We start from the raw sequence: 20597 nt of genomic DNA, 5'->3' as shown, positions 1-20597 counted from the left end.
CACACAATTTAGAATAAAGTACATTTAAGCACTATGTCCCATTTAGCTTAAAAAATGTCTTAGGGTTAGATTTCTGAGGGAAGTATTTACATACCCATACTCCTCTTTTCTTGTTCTTTGTTTCCTTTTCTCCTGGTGTAGCATATTTACTGTTTAGCTTTTGTCAAGTACTTTATAATAATTACCAGAAATTTTGGCAAAGACAAAAAAATTTGTGTATGTGTATATTTGTATGTTTATATGCACATAGACACACACACACACACACACACAAACACACACATCCAGATTGAAGTGTTAATGTTGTATTAATCATCTGATTTTGGGGGGTGGGGGGTTTGAGACAGGGTCTCGTTCTCTTGCTCAGACTGGAGTGCAGTAGCACAATCATGGCTCACTGCAGCCTCGGTCTCCTGGGCTAAATCAATCCTCAGCCTCAGCCTCAGCCTCCAGAGTAGGTGGGACTACAGTCACATGCCACCATGCCTGCTAATTTTTTTTTTTTTTTTGCTGTGTTTTGTAGAGGTGGGGTTCCACCATGTTGTCTAGGCTGGTCTGGAACTCCTGGGCTCAAGCCGTGCACCCACCTCAGCCTCCCAAAGTGACTCCCATGGTGACTATAGTCACCATGCCTAACCAATCATCTGATTGTTTTATGCGTTATGTTTTAAAACTTTCTCCTAATATAAATCTTTAAAGGAATTTTTGTAAACATTCAAATGTCTGGTCTCATTTAAAGGTTTCTAGGAGATTGTGCATTTTCTTATCTAAGACAAAACATTTTCCAAATATGCATTTGGATATTTGCATATGAATAAACAGGGATTTATCAGAGCCAAGAGCAAAGCAAGAATCTCTTTTTAGGAGTCATTTACCCTTTCTACCTCCTACTTGGAGTATGAGGTAGCTAGCTCTCTCATCATTGGCATGGAGAATTTTGTTTTTCAGTTAGCTGGTTTCATATTCTGTTTCTGGTGTTGAAGTGCATTGCAGTGCATATGGGCCTGGGAGTCAAACAGATCTTAATTCAAACCTCACTTCACCACTTTTTTAATTAGCTCTGTTTCCTTACGCAGGTTAGCTAACAGCTTTTTAACTGTGTTGCTAATCTATAAAACATGGGCCACAGCTACTTCACCACAGGTTTGTATTAAATGACATAATATTAATGGAATATATGTCATATAGTATGTATTCAATAAATACCAGTTTCCTCTGGCCTGTTAATTTTAATGTATAGCCATGATTTCCTCCCCAATCCCTCCACACCATGGTGGCATATAGCATTATACTGTAACTATCAGATATTGTAGACAATGCTAAAGAAACAGGAGCAAGGGATTTTAGAAATTATTGATTATCCAATAGTGACTCTGAGAACGAGCTTAGGAGGAAAGAAATCTAAGGAAACCATCAGAAATTCCTGTCTCCTGTAATTGTAATGTTTCCTCCAATAATAAGTTAACAAAGAGAAGTGGGAGACTTTTCAACAAAGTGTTGCTGAAAGCCTGTTCACATCAATACAGTGGAATGGAGTGGTGTACATTAAGCCTTATGAAATAATAGGAAATCCTTTTATTGCCCATTCATATGCCAGGTTAATGTGCTTCATTCCACAGTGGATGTTGCTCACCTTGGCTCACTGTAGATTAAGCTCAGTGATTAACTACCCTTTGTAGGGGAAGGGTCAGAATACAACTCTCATTGAAATTATTAAATAGTTGCTATGTGTCTTCTTTTTTAAGGAATAGGAGGGGAGAAACACCTCCCACTCTAAGATACTTGGAGCTGCATTTCAGCCTACAGCTGATAATTTTAACTGAATTACAAACCCCATAAGCATAAGGTTTATAATGGAAACAATGACCCAATCTTAATTACAATGATTTTGGCAGCAGTGTCCCTGCTATCCAGAGACTACTTTCTCATGTCAGAAGACTCTCTTAACCTCCTCAGAGTTCGTTTTCTGTGTAAGTACAATTTTAGTGTGCAGGTCTTTCTGACTTTTGTTTGGAATTGAGAGAGTTTGACCACATTAAGCCATTGAGATTTCTCTGGATCTCCTCCTGCTGTGCCGTAATCAGTCTCAAATATTTGTAATGTAGAACGGAAAGGAAGAAAAGGGAAACGAAAGGTGTCCTGGTGTAGTGGGAAATGAGTGGTCTGGAGATCATGAGCCTTTGCTCTCTGTCTTTGATGAGATACTTTGAAATGCTATCCCCTATATTGATAATATGGAGGTCTAGACAGCTATAACTTTCTATAGGGAAGCCTATAGCTTTAGTTTACTCTGTTTGTCAATATCTTACTGCAGTTTTGTTTTAAATATAAATCAAAGGCCTATTCATTGTAATAATACTAAATTTACACTTTTTCTTCTTTTATAATTTATGAGGATATCACATTAACAAGGAAATCATTTCTATGAGGAACAAGAATAAATAAAAGTTTGATAAACAGATTAAAAGAGAGAAAGAAGGAAGAATATAAAGTCAGGAAGGGCTATATATGAACTAGACACAGAGTAGAAGTGAGAGGACAGGAGGCAAAGACTCTGAAGAGTCAAAAATTAAGACAAGGAAAAGGAGAAGCAACAATTTGAATAGCAGGCTCACATTTAAGATAAAAAAAAAAGTATAAGATAGCTTTGAGGTGAACATTTTACATAATGTAAGAATTCCTTGTCTTATAAAAGAATCCTTTGAAATCTTCCCCTATGGCATTTAAAATAAGATTGAATTTATACAACTTTGATTTAGTCTGTGCTGTGAAAAATACGAACTGTGAGCTTTAGATACTAGTCCCAGCTCTGCCTCAAAATATATGCCTTTGAGGAAATTAATTCTGAGCCTCAGAATCTTCATACATAAAATGAAGCAGGACAGGCAAGTTCTCATCCACTTTTAAGAATCATGAAATGAAAGAGCACATGGAATGATCTTGTTGACATACTGCCAGGATGCTTATTGAAGGAAGTTGCTGATTCTGATTACATTAAATAGATGACCAAAGTTAGAGAGAGAGAGAAAAAAAAAAAAAAAAGCTTCCTGAAGGTTTTGACTAAGATCTACGTGCTTAGTCCTGCAGAATTAACAAGATGGTAGCCCCATTTTTTAAAAGAATATGGCTACTATTGCTAAACATGCTTTAAGTTGAATCTTCCACTGGAATTTTTGAGAAATTGTAGTTGCAATTATTTTTCTAAAGGTCTTATTCTCCAATTAACTGAAAGATGGCATTTCTGATTTTCTAAGCCAGAATTTTTTTTTTCTTAAAAAAAAAAAAAAAAAGCTGTTTAACCAAGAAAATGGAAATCAGTACATTCTTGGTTGTCCTTCTAGTAATTAAAATTTGTGTAACCTAATCAAAACTCAACCTGCCTTGCCCTTAAACAAAAAGCCTATTCTCGTCCATTACTAAATGGCTATATTTGTCTCAATATTTTTTAAAAGATGAATTATGTTGATATCCCATGACTTTCTTTAGAATGTGTCCATGGAAATTAAAGTGGACTTTCCTGTGCCCAAGACTGAAATGAAAGACAGCCCAAAAGGGCTGGTGGAAATGAACACAAAACTTTGCTGATGTTATCAGTATTATAATTTTTGTTAAGCGTTTTCCTAATAAAATGGAGCTGAAGTCAGCTGACCCCTAAATAACAGCCTGATATTTCTTTTACAGTATTATTTTGTCTGCAGATTAATGATAGAGCAATATAGCCTAAGATTTCTTGTAAAACATTGGAATATATTTTTCTGAGGCCTTTCTAGTGCACTCTTTCTACAGAGATATTTCTCCGTAATCATTTTTCAGTTTCAATAAATATTTGCTGAGTATACAAAATGTGCCAAGCACCATGGTAAGTGCTGGGTATACAACTGTGTGCATACCACCGTTGGTCATTAAAGCATCTTTGAGAAGTGGATAGAGTAGGCATCGGTTTAATATTTTCTAAGCTCAGATGGCTGAAAAGAGAAGACAACTGGATGACTAGAAACCCCAACTCTTGTTCTTTCCTTTGGATAACCTCCTGTGATTTTTCCCAGTCATTATTTGCAAACACACATTGATGGAGAAACCAAGTTCCCTGCCCAGCTTTTCAGCTGATTACTAAAGACAGCTTCTCTTTCTCACCTTAGTGGTTGTTCTAAGCCATAGGAGGGCACTCAGGTACAGGAAGGACCTGTACCTAGCAGCAGAATGGGAATTCATTATATGGCATGGGAAGCACTGAGCAGCATTCAAAGACTGAGAATGCCTGTAATCCACCCAAACAAAAGTTAAAGGCTCTCCATAGACATAAGAAATTATTTAAATTTCTTTATGAATATTGTTCCTCAGTTTAGTGTTCTTCCTCATTTTGCCTATTTCTCTTTTATTGTCCTATATTGGGCTGTTTTGTTCAGCCAAACAATTTGTGGCATGTCTGTTTTCAAAGTAAAATAGTGATCTATTTAAAGATTTCTAAATATGTTATTTATGTATTTTTAAAGGAGATGGGTAAAATAGAATGTATTTCTCTTTGCCCTGATGATATTCCTGTGGTATATTTCAAATAATATTTTTGATTGGGTAAGCCAGTAGGACCAAAGCAATGGTGATTACAGATATAGATTCACAAATGCATAGAGAGAATCAAATAAATGCATATGGAGGAGTCTGACAGTTTAGTGAAATGGTTTTCAAGTAATCTGACACATTAGAACTTTCAGACATTCACCTGCCACTAATCCTTATTAGAAATAGGATTGGAATATTGAGGTCACCAGCCCAAGACCATTTTTTGTGAGAGCTGAACAATAACCAAAAGTCAGAGCTAAAGGAAATAAAAATGAACCTATTCCAGTCATTAGAACTGTTTCTCTGAATAAGCTCTTTCTTCCTCTCCTTCGTTCTTTTTTTTTCCTCTCCCTATTTCTCCCTTTCTCTTTCTCCTCCCTCCCTCTCCTGCTCCTTTCTTTTTACTGTTCTGAATTCATTAGATGGCATAGTGTAAATCAATAGTAAACGCTAACCGCCTACTCTGTACTCAGTTACGCAACATCACTTAACCGGTACACAGAGACAAAAAGGGAAAAAGCACACACAGCCTTTACATTCAAAAGCTCTTGCATAATTTTACTTTTCCACAGCCAAAAAGAAAAAAAGGAAATAACAGATGGGGAAACTTACAGTTTTTTTTTTTTCCCTTTTCTCAGACTGTTTAGAAGGGAGTTAGTTAACATCCATGGCCCTTTCTAGTTGCCCAAGGCTGCAGCAAAATGTACCATAATTGTCAGCACCTTCACTGGCTTTAAACAAGACATTGTGACCTGTATGGTGGGTTAATTTTCCAGGTGATATAAGGCAACTTATTTTGAGATGTTTTGACTTCGTTTTTACTTATTTTGTGAAAAACCAACAACATTTAAAGTATGAAATGAATTTTAAAATAGAGTATAAGGAAGACGGGTGTGTGTGTGTTTGTGTGTTTTCACTTGAAATGTATCCTGATGTAATATTTATGTAAAAAAGCCAGTTATATAAACCCATCTTTCTCTTGCTTTTTACTTTGGGAACTATATAAAGCTCTAATGCTTTTTGGTTTTTTTTTTTTTTTTTTTGGACAAAGTACATTCAAACCCCAAAGTCTTAATGAAAGAGAAAACATCTAGATGCTACAACAGAGACAGTTAATTCAGACTTTCTATAGAATTCATCATCTAAACAACGCTTTTATTTAAGAAGGAATAGTTTCTGTAATTCTCATTTAGAACTTTCTGTCACATTTCTCCCTGGAACACCCTTGGTTTCACTGTACTGCCTTCTTAATGTCTTTCTCTTCCCTTCTCTCTGGCTCTTTCTGTAGCCCTTCACCCCTTCCCACACCCCCCCCCAATTTCTTTCATTGGAATAACTCCCTTTCCAGCTTAAGTGGGAGCACAGTGAGATTTGTATGCAATTTATCAGTCCTTCTTCCCTGTTATAATATTTGGTTTTGCTTAACTGATTGATGTCCTCTGGGAACTAGGCATTCGTCTGATAAGGGAGGTTGGAGGGATTTTTTGTTTTGTTTTGGTCTTCCTTTTTAGTTTCCGCCTATCAAGTGGTCATAAAATGGATATAAAGTGGTAGTACAGCCCTAGGCACTGTTAGGCACCTCTTAGAAGAAATTAAGTTCAGGTGTGTGAAAGGTAGTTTTGATTGTTTTTAATACAACCAGAAAACGTGAGAGGTGGGTGGGGAGAGGATGGATGCTATCATTAGTGTGTGAGGAGGAACTATTGAAACGCTTGATCTCCTTGTATCTCGGATCAACATCATTCTTTAAGATCATATGTTACTTCTGGATATTAAAGCCATAAGAAATTGGTTCATTTCATTTTACTCAAGAATTATTTTAACATTGTCTTATATGTTAACTATTGCAATTTAGAATTCCTTTGTATGGAAAAATCCTGTGCACAAGATAAAAATCAAAAGTTTTATTGCCCACATGTGTGGTTCTCTGTTTTAATAACTGGGTGATCAAGATTATTGATTGGTATTGGCCAGGCGCAGTGGCTCAAGCCTGTAATCCCAGCACTTTGGGAGGCCGAGACGGGCGGATCACGAGGTCAGGAAATCGAGACCATCCTGGCTAACACGGTGAAACCCCTTCTCTACTAAAAAAATACAAAAAACTAGCCAGGCGAGGTGGCGGGCGCCCGTAGTCCCAGCTACTTGGGAGGCTGAGGCTGGAGAATGGCGTAAACCCGGGAGGCGGAGCTTGCAGTGAGCTAAGATCCGGCCATTGCACTCCAGCCTGGGCGACAAAGCGAGACTCCGTCTCAAAAAAAAAGAAAAGATTATTGGTATTATCCCATCTCTGTATTTATGATGACTTGTGGAAATCTTTTCTGATCTTAATATGAACAATGACTAAGCTAGTATGTATATTTAATGTATTTTATCAATACATTTCCGTTTAGCTTTATTTTCTTAACAGAATCTATAGCTCAGATAAATTTATTGCAGAGAAATAATGAAAATTGGTCAGAATATTCTTGTCTCTGACTGGGAAATCATATTCCCACATGCATTTTTTTAAGGGTTCCTCTACATGTATTATAGTTGAGTTTGGATTCCAATATGCAATTTTACATGTAGGTGCCTGATTGTCAAAAGAAAAAAACATAAAACATTTGCACCATGTAAAGTGCATTGTTTGTGATGTAATTTTAATATGATTAACAATCTGCACAAAGCTTTTTTAAATGTGTAGTCTGTATACAAGAAGTTATTCTGAGTACCCTAATTTTCAAATGGGTTGCTTAGATTAAAAAAAAAAAAAAAAAAAAAACTTATAACACAAAAATGAGGGAGATTTGCATTTTATTGGTTGTCAAAAATAGTTGAAGGTATCTCATTATAAAAGAAGCAGAGGAAAATTCTTTGAACTTTCTCCCTGCCTTCTGTTGTCAGAATAGCTTCCATTTTCATCTTGGTGGGTTTTCACGCTCTCTGAACCATGCTAGGGCAGGACTGACCTTTCAGAGCTCGATGTGTGCCAATGTAGACTTCTCCGCTCTCATTTTCTGTTGTAACCAAGGCCTTGGGAACGCCTTAACTGTTTCTCATTTTTCTGTTTTTTTATTTTTTTAATATGGGATCCAGGCTTAGGACAGGTGGCCGGCCTAAGTTTTCTGTTCCATGGACATGCAAGAAAAGAAGCTAGGGAGAATTTTAAACAGTTCAAATTTTTCATAAGTCTTTAACAACTCTTTCATCCTAGCTTTTCTTATTGCTGTTGGCAGTAGGGATAGATTTTTTCTTTTAATGTGGCAACAAGAACCTCAGGTTACTGACTTACCTTTTCAAGCAGAATCAGTCCAGTTATGTCTGGCACATAGTAGTACCATAAAAAATATTTTCCATGTTTCAGTGATCTGGTGAGGGACCTGCTATGGCCATCCCTTCAGAGTGTTGGTGCAGGTAAGCAGTAAGCCATGCAAGTAATAAAGGGTAAGAAGAAATCTGATACAGAACTCTTCAGGCTCTAGTAGTGGACAGATCACTTCATTTTATGAGAAAACCCTTGTTATCCTTTCTGCCTTTATAAAAGAAGCAAATTTCAGAAGACAATTTTACGTCTTTCCTAGAGGTTCTTTTTAGGGGTCGGTGCTGCATAGACTGTTGGCTTATTTAACAAACATAATTTTTGGCAAGCTACTTTGGTGATCCTCATTAAGTTTCATATGCAAATGTGTTAGGTGCTTATGATTCTAGCTATTGAATATGCTCCTCATGCACTCTGCCACAGGGTCCTTTGAATCTTGGCTTTTCTTATTTTCTCTGGACAATTGTTTTTGGACTTCTTTTGTTTATGTAGGTCTGAGGATGGTAACTATTAAAAAACTTCTGTAGGGTTCTTCTTTTATATAGTGTTACATTACTTTTAGCTACATGAATTCCTGATTTTTCTAAATCCATTTTGGCTTAAAGTAATCATGCTGGCCATTTTCAAGGCTTTCATTGTGGTAGTGGTATTGGGGGTTCTGGGTGATATGTGAGAAAACCACCTGTAGCTTCTAAATGTTAAAGGGATTGAAAAGCTTGTAGAATGATTGATAGACTGCTGCCTGTTAGACAAGCAATTTTTTAAATGCGGATTATATAATATTTAAAGACTTTGTTGCTCCACAGTAGAAGCTTTTTAAATGTTAATTTGGGTTTTGTTTTGTTGTTCTATGACTTCGCATAAAAGATTTTGGATCTAAAAGGCTTCAGTTCACTCGTTCCATTTGTCTTACAGGACTTGGAATATAATACTATACATTTATTTATAATCATAAAGGAGGATAAGGCCAATAACTCACAACTCATGAAACCAAGGGTAAATAATCCATAACTTATTCTCCCACCATTGCCACAATATTTATAACACAAATAACAAACAACTAAAAACCAAGAGAAACCAGTTTGTTTTTGTTGACAAAATGTTTGATCAAAATTACAGTAAAGTTCAAATGGAGCTGCAAATCCTAGTGGTTTACAATGGTTTGATTTATTTTTTTAAACAGACCATGGATAATTAACCATAAAACATAACCTTCTCAGCACAAGTTACAGTGAATTACAGAATTGGGCAACAAGTCATTCATAACTGGTTGCAACTGGTTAGAGACCTTAAAGTAAAACGTGCAGGCAGTTACAAAAGCTACTTTCATAGTGCACAATTCTATTTCCATTCCCAAAGGGAAACATCCTTTACTTTTTGTATACTACCACTAAGTCAGTATCCCAAAGTGAGGAATAAATGGGTTATTTTCTATGATTACCATGTTGTGATACATTTATTAAAATAAATACCTAGTACTTACCGATACTCTTTTTATTTCAGAATGTTTCATCATTACTAACAGGATATTCCTCATGATATTGCTGTCTGGTAAGTAACTCTCATTATCTGTAAATGGTAGTCCAAAATATTGAGGTGCAAAGAAGTCAAATATATTTCCATGAACCTCAGAAAATATGAGATCCAAAGGCTGTGGTGAGTCTTTGGGTCTAAACTTTAGCAATACTAAATTTTGACAGAACATATTTTGACATTAGTAAAGGATAGATCTTTAATATCCTATTTGTTTATTTGTTCATTTGAAATACCAGCATTTAGAAGAATAAGAAACATGACCTCCCGAACCCATTATCACAGATTTTGGCAAATATTTTAGAATGACTCTGCTAAACAAGATGGAAGTACTCAAAGGACTTGTTTGGAAGACCCTCCAGAGGGATACGTCTCCAAAGGAGACTCCTGAGTAGACAGAAGGGGTGACAGGGTGAAGCTGGGCGCTGATGTTTCCTGTGTGGGACACTCTATGTTCTGGAAAAAAACCTCAAAACCCTCCAAGCACATTTGGTGATTCTTTGAACTACCCATTAGTATTCTGTGGTATTCTGTACATTTGAAATGCATTGGCTTCATTTGGATCAGTCTTAAAATCAGACATGATTGCTCTTGTACTTACCAACAAGCCTAAAGGGAAAATACCCTTTAGAGACATGAATATGACTATCCTCTCTTACCAGTTAAGTAAGAGGACCAAGACCAGGGCTACGGGTGAGCATAGGCTTGAAGATTTTTCTAGGTGTCTTTTAGTGAAAATTTGTGAAGTTTGTAAAGTTTCGAAAAGATTGGTATTGTGGCCTTCTAGAGTTCTTGATATTTCCATGACTGGGAGAAGAGTGCAGGTCAAGACTAGGGGTGTATGGATAAAGTATTATCCAATCAGAGCTTGAAACAGCTGACTTTACTAGAGGCTGACCTGCACTGAAATACACTGGCAAATATACTGGAGAGGGAGGAGGAGGAATAGGGTGACTTGCCTGGCATCTAACTGTGTTCTGCCTGGCTCCATCTAGGCCTGTTTAGTCATGAACATCATATTCATCCAAATCTTTAAAAGTTACACTCTTGACTTCGCTTTATATGAATGTGCATAAAATGAGGGAAATAATCTCTTGCGATAGTAAAGATAGTTTTCTAAAGAGACTTTCCATATCTATTGTGCATAATCCATAGTTGTCACTGTGTTGTTGTTTCTGATTCTGTTGCACATCTATCTCTGTCTCTCTGAGCATATCTATCTCACCAGTGAAGGCCAGGAGCCTTCAGGATTGTAGCTCCGCCTCCCTCCCCACTCCCATGCTTTACTTGCTATGCTACCCCAAAAGAAACTCATATTAGTGTAAGCCTCAGGAGCTCAAGGGAAAGTCTTATTTGGTAACTTTAATTTGTCACTCCTTTTGCATTTATCACAAAATGATCTCATCACAAAAAGGCCTGAATTTCACATTTTGCTGGCTTGCAAACAAGCTAGTTTCTTCCCTAATTCTATCCAACACAGAGAAAGCTCTTTATGTTTCTATGATCAGATAAAATCTGTATTGATGTTTCTTTTCCTGTGGGTGTATTTCCCTTCTAGGTATGAAGATTTAAGCTATCAGGGCAATGCTGTGTGTTTGCAGTTTCTCTGTTTCAGTAAATGAAAAGCTCCTTGGGAAAGGACAACACATCTTTTCCACTAATGAATAAATATTTATTTTCATTTTAAAATGATACATGCTCATTAAAAATAATTTAGAAAAACACATAGGAGTAAAATGAAGAAAAATTAAAGTAATTATTTCTATAATTTAAATCCAATCATTAATAACCATTTGATATATTTCCTTACTCTCATTTTCCCCTGAGGATATATTTTTAAAACATGATGTTATCATACTTTCTATATAATTTTGTGTCCTGCTTTCAAAATTTAACCTAAGAAATATGTAATTACATAGGCTTTGTAAACATTTAAAATAAATATATAATATTGCTGCAGAGGAATAGCTCATTTAACCTAAATGCCCAATAAGAACATCATTATTATTATTATTTTTTATATCTCCATAATACCTTGCATAAACAGTAAATGAATCAGTCAACAAATAATGAACGAATAAAAGTTCAAATTAGTATATGTTTTTAAATTTTTTATCATAAAAAATCTTAAATTCATGAATATAGACAAATTACTATAATGAACTCCCATGTACTCATCACCAGCTTGCACAATGATGGCCTGTTATTTTCTCACTATATCGCAATGTTATTTTGAAGCAAACCCCAGACATCGTAGCATTTAGTACATCATTATTTCAGATCCATCAGGATGTTTTTTACATGTTAATGTTAAAACAATTCAATAAATAGTTCTTATTATTGTATATAGTACTGTTTTTCTTCATAGTATCCTGACATCGTATTTTCTAACATGTAACAATTGATTGTAAAATCTCATCAGTGAGTTCCCTAATATTCTTAGACACATCTTTAAGCCAGAGGGCAGTTTGGTTGCCTAGAGAAATATTGCACAGATTTGGCTAGGTTTCTTGGGGGAACTATTTTCTTTTGGTCCTTTTTTTACTTGACTCAAATTTAGGATGATAATTTGCATGCCAGATCTATACAGCATTAATTATACTTATTATTGGGTTTAAGCGTGTGTTGAATACAATTCCTTACCTGAGGTGAAAGGAAAGCATAGTCGCCTGATCACTTAGAACTCCAGTCTGGCTGCAGCCAACCAATACCAGATAAATATGGCAAATCTACTTAAATCAAATGTAACACTGGCTTTAAAAGTTTATAATTTTTAATTAAGGTTATTGACAGACATGGAAAACATGTGATGGGTATGTGAGGCATTTAGAAATATGTAAAAGGGGACTTGTATAATAAAAATGTGAATCCTATTTTTAAACACCATGTTTGGGGGGAAAGAAATTATGCATTGTATGACAAAGAGTACTCTCTGTGCTTGTATTATTGCTCTAGTTTATTCTAAAAATATTTTAGAGAATCCTCTATGAGCTAGCTTTCCATAGCTAGCCTAGATCCTTTACATACAGAGTTCCACAGATGAGGAATGCTCTGTACAAATCAGGCTGTCTGTAGAGAACCTGTATCTGGAGACTTGGGCTGTTTCACTGTCTTCGAATTGTAGGTCAGTGACTATTCAGTAGTGATGTGTTGTCCAACAGGTGTATTACATTCATCAGAAATTCAGGCTATAACTATACAACATACTGCATCAGTATAAACTGAATTTATGTGTTACTCAGGTCTATTTAATCTTAGGAGCACATTTTCCATTGGCCTCGAAAGTGAGTAGCTTGAATATTGATGTGCCTAACCCTTGGGGAAGAAAAAATGTTTCTCCACCACACTAAATCTCTAGAAAAATATGAGGGTTTACAGTATGGACATATACAAAATATTTTCAGCCAAAACTGGTAGAGCAAAACATATGGAAAAAAAAAAGAGAAAGTCATAACATTAGCAATAAACTATCCCAAGCAAACAGAGAGCATATATAAAATTTGTCAGATTAGATGGTATAAACAATACAAACTCTTTTTTTTTTCCATTTCTTTTTCCCCTCTGAATCTTCTGATTATTTTGTCTCCTTTACTCTGAGCCTGTCATCATCATCATTAAAATATCAGAAAAGGTTAGAACTATATTGGTGGCTTGGCTAAGGCAGGTGTAACAAGAAAAGACCAATAGGAACTAGCCACTATACTATTTTAAAGCTACAACTCTTCTCCACTTCTTTCAGCATCCTGTTCTTACATGTGGTAAATTATGTGTCTCATATCACATAAACCTAGAATATAAACTGCCTTTTAAAAAGAGCCATAAGTTTACCCACGGTTCTTTCTAGCTTATGTATTATATATTTCACCCAAGTGAACCATCAATGCCTCATCATTCTAATAGCTGTAATAACAATAATTATTATTAATGATAGCATTTGCTTCTTGGTATATGTACACGTACACCTTTTTCTCTTGCTTCAGGTTTCCTTATCCTTGGCCTCTTTGACTGTTGGTGTTAGTTCAGTTGTTGTTACATTTGTGACCTCACATATCCTCAAGCTATAAAACATTTCTTAGAACAAACTAGTACAATATACCTTCCACCTCCTTCCCCTCAGTTAAGCTCAAAATTGTGGTTAGATGTTTCTGCTTATGTAAGGCAGGGAATCCTTGGCAAATAGCCCCACCAACCAAGATTTTCATTTTAGACCTAAGGATACCAATACATGTCACAAAAGCAAATAAGTGGTTTGTTCAGATCATCAGATCCCTATTTAATGAAGCTGACATATTTTCTGAATAAACTTTATTGGATGTATAACACAGGATCATGCACAACTGCCATAAGATGGGATTTATGGCATTACCATAATGAGATAACTTTGGTGATTCTGCTCTACCTAGGGTGGTGAGGGAAGAATAAAAACCCCACTCAAGACAAAAATATTCAAGAAAATGGTTCTGTAGTCAGCCCATTCCTTTCATGGTGGAAGTGTTAAAGAGAGAAATCTTCACTTTTTTCTTCCTCTTACCTAGAGAATACTTTCTTCTTACCTGGAGTCTGTGATATGAAGAATATGCTCTGTAGATGGTCTTATCTTATGTGGATTGGTCCACGGGAGACTATGCTAGGCTCCATAGAGAACTGGTTCTGTATGTTCTGTCCCCCTCTATGAAAACATTCCTAACCGTACTGTTGATGTATACATTTTGGTCAAAAGTAATTTGCTTTCTGGGTATTTGATGGCCACTCTGTGAATCAATCTAATGTATTTGTGGTATGGAAATCTGTAACCTCTGAATACTAAGTTTAAAGACTCTTATAATTAATTATTGAAAGGCACTTTAGCCCTTAACTATTTCTCTCTTTGGAGAAACAAGTTGATTGGTTAATCATGTCTTTGTTTATTTTTATTGTTGTTGCTGTACACATTGCACATAAAACAGGAAAGAGGAAAGGCTGTTTGTAAGAGGTAATTACAATGGCAAAATTGTATTTTCTCTAACTGTTCTCATTTTCTCATGTCTGATTATATCAAGACCTGCACTCTAGAAGTGTGTTTCAGTTTTGCTAAGAAAATGATAGAGGAGAAGAATAAATTCATTTCTGTAAAGTGATGTCAAACACAACTTGACACAATTACAAATTTGTTGTTTTTTTTTTTTTTTCAACTTTTATTTTAGATTCAGAGGATACATGTGCAGGCTTGTTACCTGTGTATTTTGTATGATGCTGAGGTTTGGGGTATGAATGATCCCATCACCCAAGTACTGAGCATGTACTGAACAGTTAGTTTGGTTTTTTTGTTGTTGTTGTTTTGTTGTTTTTTTGAGATGGAGTCTCACTTTGTCACCCAGGCTGGCTTGCAGTAGTGCAATCTTGGCTCACTGCAACCTTCGTCCCCTGGGTTCAAGTGATTCTCGTGCCTCAGCCTCCCAAGTAGCTGGGATTACAGACATGCGCCATTACACTCAGCTAATTTTTGTATTTTTAGTAGAAACAGGGTTTCACCATATTGTCCAGGCTGGTCTCAAACTCCTGGCCTCAAGTGATCCACCTGCCTTGGCCTCCCAAAGTGCTAGGATTACAGGTGTTAGCCACCACGCCCGACCACTGGGAAGACTTTTATTTCTGGTCCCATCTTTTGATAATAAGGATCCAGAGCCAAAGAAGAAACAGAAACTACTTTTAAGACCTTTGGAGATCCAAACGTAGTGGACTCTTAAGAGCCTGTATTATTTCTTGGATGACTTATCTAGCCCTTTGTAGAATCAGAACTCTCACAATTTTCTTTAAATCAAATAAAACCCAAGGGGCTAAGTGGATCTTTAAAATTATTTCCAGGTCATTCTTTCAACAAGTATTTATTGGTTTATTTGTTATTATTTCAACAAACTATGTGACAGGCAAACGTGAACTCATTTTTTTTTTTACCTTTTAACTCCTTTTATTTATTTACCTATTTATTTTCCTTAAGCAAGTAAATCTCCTTATGGATTGTTAAGGGCCCTGTGCATATTTGCATGTAGCCAAAGATTCAGTCTCTTGCAGGAACTCTGGTTGTCAACTGGTGATCTTGCCTTTGTCTTTTCTCATAGTTCTGCCTGTGGCGCCTGTCACTAGCAGTCAAATAAGGACAATTTTACCATTCTCTCCTGCTGCTCTAATTTTTTTTAGTGCCGGTGCATGAATTTGTTATTCTTTATAATTCCCTTTGAAGTTGGAAATCCAAGGGGAATCTAAAACCGACCAGATGTTTCTGCTGCTGGAAAGGAAAGAGAGTAAGGATTAAGTTTAACAAAAACTTGGTCTCCAGGAAAAAAAAAAAAAAAAAATCATTTCAGCTGGAAATCATCTTTAAATGCATTCATTTGCTACATATCTGTTAGTTAATTTACATTTACTGGTCCTTCGTAGGCAATATCCTCTATCAATGTACTCTGGGGAAAAATCATACATTTTGTGAACAAATAGACCCATGTTGTGGTTTGCTCAGGCCCATTTCCCTTATGGAGTTTTAGTTCTATTACTCTGCGTATTTTTCTCACATGCCTTATACTGAAGTTATTCTGTTGCTCCTGTTACTGTTGTTGTTGTTGTTGTCGAAGGTTCACTATCATATCACATAAAGTCTGGAGACCATTTCTGCAAACTGATCCAAGAGGGTGAGGTCAATATAGCCTGTGGTTAGGGAGGGAAGGAAGGAAGTTCTGCCAAACTGCTTAGCCTTTATGGAGAACTTCATTCTAGTTAGAGATATGTAGATCAAAACAAGAGCAAGAGTGGTGAAGGCCTTCAGGGGGAATAAAGAGAAAGTCTTGTGGTTTTTCAAGGATTCAGATGACGTTGTAGACAGTGTAAATAAACAGGTTGGGAAATGAAAAATGATAGAGAAAGGTATATTAGAAAACAAAAGAGAAAGGGGCATATGTGAGACACATTTATAGGACCTCTCAGAATAGGTGCCCAAGGCTTCAGGCCCAATACACAAAGGCTTCGAAGAGTAATTAAAAAATAAAATTAGAGAAGAGTCTTAAAAATCAATCAGAATGTTTTGGCGGTTTGCTTAATACCTCACAAAAGCATTGGATTGAAGAGATGGATATTTTATTTGCTTGTTTCCTGCACAGCATCTCTCGTAGTATCCTCCTCCGTTGTTCTCTGGATTTCCTAGGCTTGCCTAGGTTTGCAGAAGGGCCAAAAATTCTGTGAATAACGGCTTCTCACTCCTTACCTTGCTCAGTGGATTTAAACATTTAGAAACATTTCCCACACCTCACTGTCACAAGGGATGAATACTCACCACTCAGAGTTTCTATTACCCTACCATATCTTATTTTTAAATAGAAAGTCTGAGTCCTCAGTAATTATATTAAGCTTCTTAAGCTGCACATATCAATTGCATATACCATTTTAAGCATTTTTCAGTCTTTTTAAAGAGGGAGTAGAGGAAAAGACAGAGAGAAATCACTTAGCAGCTGATTCACTTATTTTAAGCAGCTTTCTTCATTTTAAAATATAAAAAATTCAGGTTCTGGAACATTGGGTGATTTGAATGTTCTATAAAGATTTGAAAAAATTTTTTTTTTTTTAAATTATATGTTCTACATTCAGGGACCTGGATTTTCAGTTTAGTCCTTAAAAAAACAGGTTTGTGAAGTAAAGGAGTTTTCAATCTAAACACTTTTTCTTCTTCCTTTTCATTTATTTATTATTATTATTACTATTCTCTTTTGTCAAAGCATATGGTATGAAAAGCATTTATGTTGGTCTCACTACTGACAGAGCTTAACCTAATAATCCAAGACTTGGAACTTGGTATTTCAATAAAGGAAACACTGTTTGAGGTATTTTCCATTCAAACCAGCATCAAAAGTTTTTAATTAACACCATCAGAAATTAATGGACTGAATGAATGCAAGACACGGTTCCTACATACCCCTTTACTGGGAACAAGACAGCAAGTGGGATCCATTGTGTATGTTTGTATTTTATAATGTATTTTTATTTACTTATTGAAGCAGAGTCCCAGCTGCACGTTGCGTAGCAGAGCTACAAGAGTGAAACCTGCCGAGGGCTGCTTCACTCCAGCAGTTTCATTTTGCTCACTGATTGTTGTCCTGAGTTCTTTGTGATTGTAATTGGTTAGAAAGTTTGAAATTAGCAAGTCCTTGTCAGCTCATGAAAGCTTTGAAATCATGAGGCTTGATACAGCTATCAAGCCTGCTGATGCCTAATCACTTTTCGGGCTAAGAACCTCCAGAGCGGTGAACATTCTCAGTCCCCAGGCTTTACCTCAATCACCAATTCACCACCCTCTGGAGCTCCTTGTCTTGGATGGTGGCTTTGTTTGGGGCCCTTTCTTTTCCATCACTGAAGCCTATACCGGGATGAACAGATTTTGGACTGACTAATGGGAATGGGGGTTGTTAGGAAATGAGAGCAAATGGGAAAACAGAATGATGTAGGGGATCAAGGGAATAGGGAGGAAGGAAAAGGGGTAGAAAGAGCATAAAAGAAAAAGGAAGCGGGATATAAGATGGAAAGAGCTTTGTAAATATTGACATTTAGATTCTGTGCATCTGGATTTGATATCTCAGGATAGAACTCACTGATAGAACCTAAATGGTCCCCAGGGCTCTTTATTTTTTCAGACCTTTTTTTTAAAGGCTTGCCCACTCATTGTCAAAGGGAAGACATGTGTGTTCATATAACCTACTTACCCTGCCACCACCCCATTTGTGAGGACCAGGAATACAATATTTTCCTTTATACATTATCTTAGAGGAATGAGGGGTTTATCAACTCCTCTCCTGTAACAATAAAAGTATCCATTGTTTATCCTTATGCTCGGAGTCCCCAAACCAATTTTCTCCAGAAAACTCTTTCACAGCTTGGTACATTTTTAAATAACCCCACCTTCATCCTTGTATCAAAGAAGGAGCTGCTCAGGCAGGGTGAACTAAAGTAGATAGATATTGTCAGCAATGATGAAATGTTTCCAAATGCTTAAAGGTCTTAATAACTTTCTGTATATCTAACTCATTTATGTTCAAAGACCTCAAGCTTCATACATTTAGGTGCAACTCTTAACCCTTCCCAATTTCTCCTATACTTTAATAAAAACAAAAGTAAATGCAAACCAGATACAAAAATAACAACACAAATCTTAATGCCATGAATTCAGAATGTCAAAAAATTTCAATAGGCCCCATTATGGCAAAACGCTGCAAAAATGCGTCAGCATGTTGGGAAAAGCTCCCTAAAGTCGTTCAACCATTTCTTCCCTGAAATATGGGAAGATGAATATATATTAGACTCCTAGAAGAAAATAATTGGTGAATGAGTGTCAGGATTTTCATAAGCACTGCTAAAAATCTGATCTTGCCATCATAACAAGAGAATCAGTTAAGCCTATTAACAACACGTCATTTTTCTTAGGTGGACAGTGTAGGATTTACTGTCCCAAAGTTTGACTTCATGCAGGAGTCAGAGGAGACACTTTGTTTGGAATATCATTTAGTAAAGAAGATGCAGCCTAACCTTCCCCAGACCATACGTTAAAGGATGCAATATCAGACTACACAGTATATTATACACCACTGCCCCCCACCCCAAGTCTTTACAGGCTTCTGTAGCAGATATGTCTGTCAAAATCCTGTCATGGTCCCTCAGAGATGTCAGGCAGTACTGCCATGGTCCCTTCAGCTGCACCTGAAGCCGTTCTCTGCTAACCTGGACTCCCACAAGTATGCTTTTCCTTCTGCCCCAGGACCTTTTCCAATGCTGGGAGATCTCAAAAAGTCTAGGATGGGGAGAGTGGGGCTTACAGAAGTCGAACTTAATGCCCTGGGGAACCTCTCAACTAAAGGAGGAATAGAACCGGAAAAAGAGATGTTCCAGCCTCTATTTCTTTATAATGTCTAACTCTGTAGCCATTTTGTACAAATCTCAGAGATCCTGGCCATTCCTTGTTATTGTCTTGCCCTCTGAGATTACCTTCTGAGTTATTGCCTGTACCCAAGCCTTTGGAGAGAACCTTAAATGAGCCAGGTACTCAGGCTGGTTTGTTTGTATTAATCAATTTGCAGCAACTTCTTCTCTACTGTTGACTGCCCCCCATGATTTATTGTCCATTCATAGCCTGATTCCCAAAGCTAGATAGAAGCCCAATTGCTCACCTCAATATATTATTAAAACATGAAGGGAGAGACATTGTTTTATTCACTTGTGGCCTCCTGAATCTAGCACAGCCCAGAAACATAGCTGGTGCTTAATTAATGTTTGTTGAATGAACTAATGAATGCATAGTTTACACCAATATTGCCAATAATAAGAGATATTAGGTTTGTTTCAATTAGGTGTGAAGTGTGTTACAATAAATGTTACTAATAAATTTCTTAAAAAATATATGTATATATATATTTATTTATTTATTTATATATTTTGAGATTGTGTCTCACTCTTTTGCCCAGTCTGGAGTGAGGTGGTGCGATCTCAGCTCACTGCATCCTCCGCCTCCCAGGTTCAAGTGATTCTCCTGCTTCAGCCTCCTGAGTAGCTGGGATTACAGGCGCAGGCCACCATGCCCAGCTAATTTTTATATTTTTAGTAGAGACGGGGTTCCTCCATGTTGGCCAGGCTGGTCTGGAACTCCTGACCCCAAGTGATCCGCCCACCTCGGCCTCCAAAAGTGCTGGGATTACAGGCGTGGGCCACTGTGCCTGACCTGAAGTATAGGTATATGGTTTACTCTTTTAAAAATTTAATTAAAACAAACACAAGATTATTCCTATGAAAAAGTCATACTTCTACGCTTATGTTTTCTAATATGTTTTATTAAGTGGGAGAAAACAGATGACGTTTTAGTTTGTACTCCAAAAAATTGCAAATAACCCTTGGTTAAACCCGGGGGAATATAAACCCGGGTGGCAGTATGTGCCACCATTTGAAATATCTGCTCAAGGTCAATGGTTTTTTTTTTTTTTTTTTTTTTTAAACGGAGTCTTGCTCTCTCGCCCAGGCTGTAGTGCAGTGGCCGGATCTCTGCTCACTGCAAGCTCCGCCTCCCGGGTTCACGCCATTCTCCTGTTTCAGCCTCCCGAGTAGCTCGGACTACAGGCGCCCGCCACCGCGCCCGGCTAATTTTTTGTATTTTTAGTAGACCGTGGTCTCGATCTCCAGGTCAACAGGCTTTTAAGTGACT

At 36.8% G+C, this 20597-nt stretch overlaps 1 protein-coding gene across 3 annotated transcripts in view; it reads left to right on the top strand.

The window, feature by feature from the left end:
• ZBTB20 (zinc finger and BTB domain containing 20) overlaps positions 1–20597 on the top strand; it is an 816082-nt gene that overhangs the window by 437005 nt on the left and 358480 nt on the right. For all 3 annotated transcript variants that reach the window (XM_011940600.1, XM_011940601.1, XM_011940602.1), the window contains one exon: positions 9362–9409. The gene's annotated coding sequence lies outside the window, so the exon portion shown is untranslated. The remainder of the gene's footprint in view (positions 1–9361; positions 9410–20597) is intronic.

This window comes from Colobus angolensis, unplaced genomic scaffold, assembly GCF_000951035.1.
Source record: "Colobus angolensis palliatus isolate OR3802 unplaced genomic scaffold, Cang.pa_1.0 Scaffold190, whole genome shotgun sequence".
NCBI lineage: Eukaryota > Metazoa > Chordata > Mammalia > Primates > Cercopithecidae > Colobus > Colobus angolensis.
Note: the sequence above shows the minus strand (reverse complement) of the source record. Positions and strands in the feature narration are given on the sequence as shown.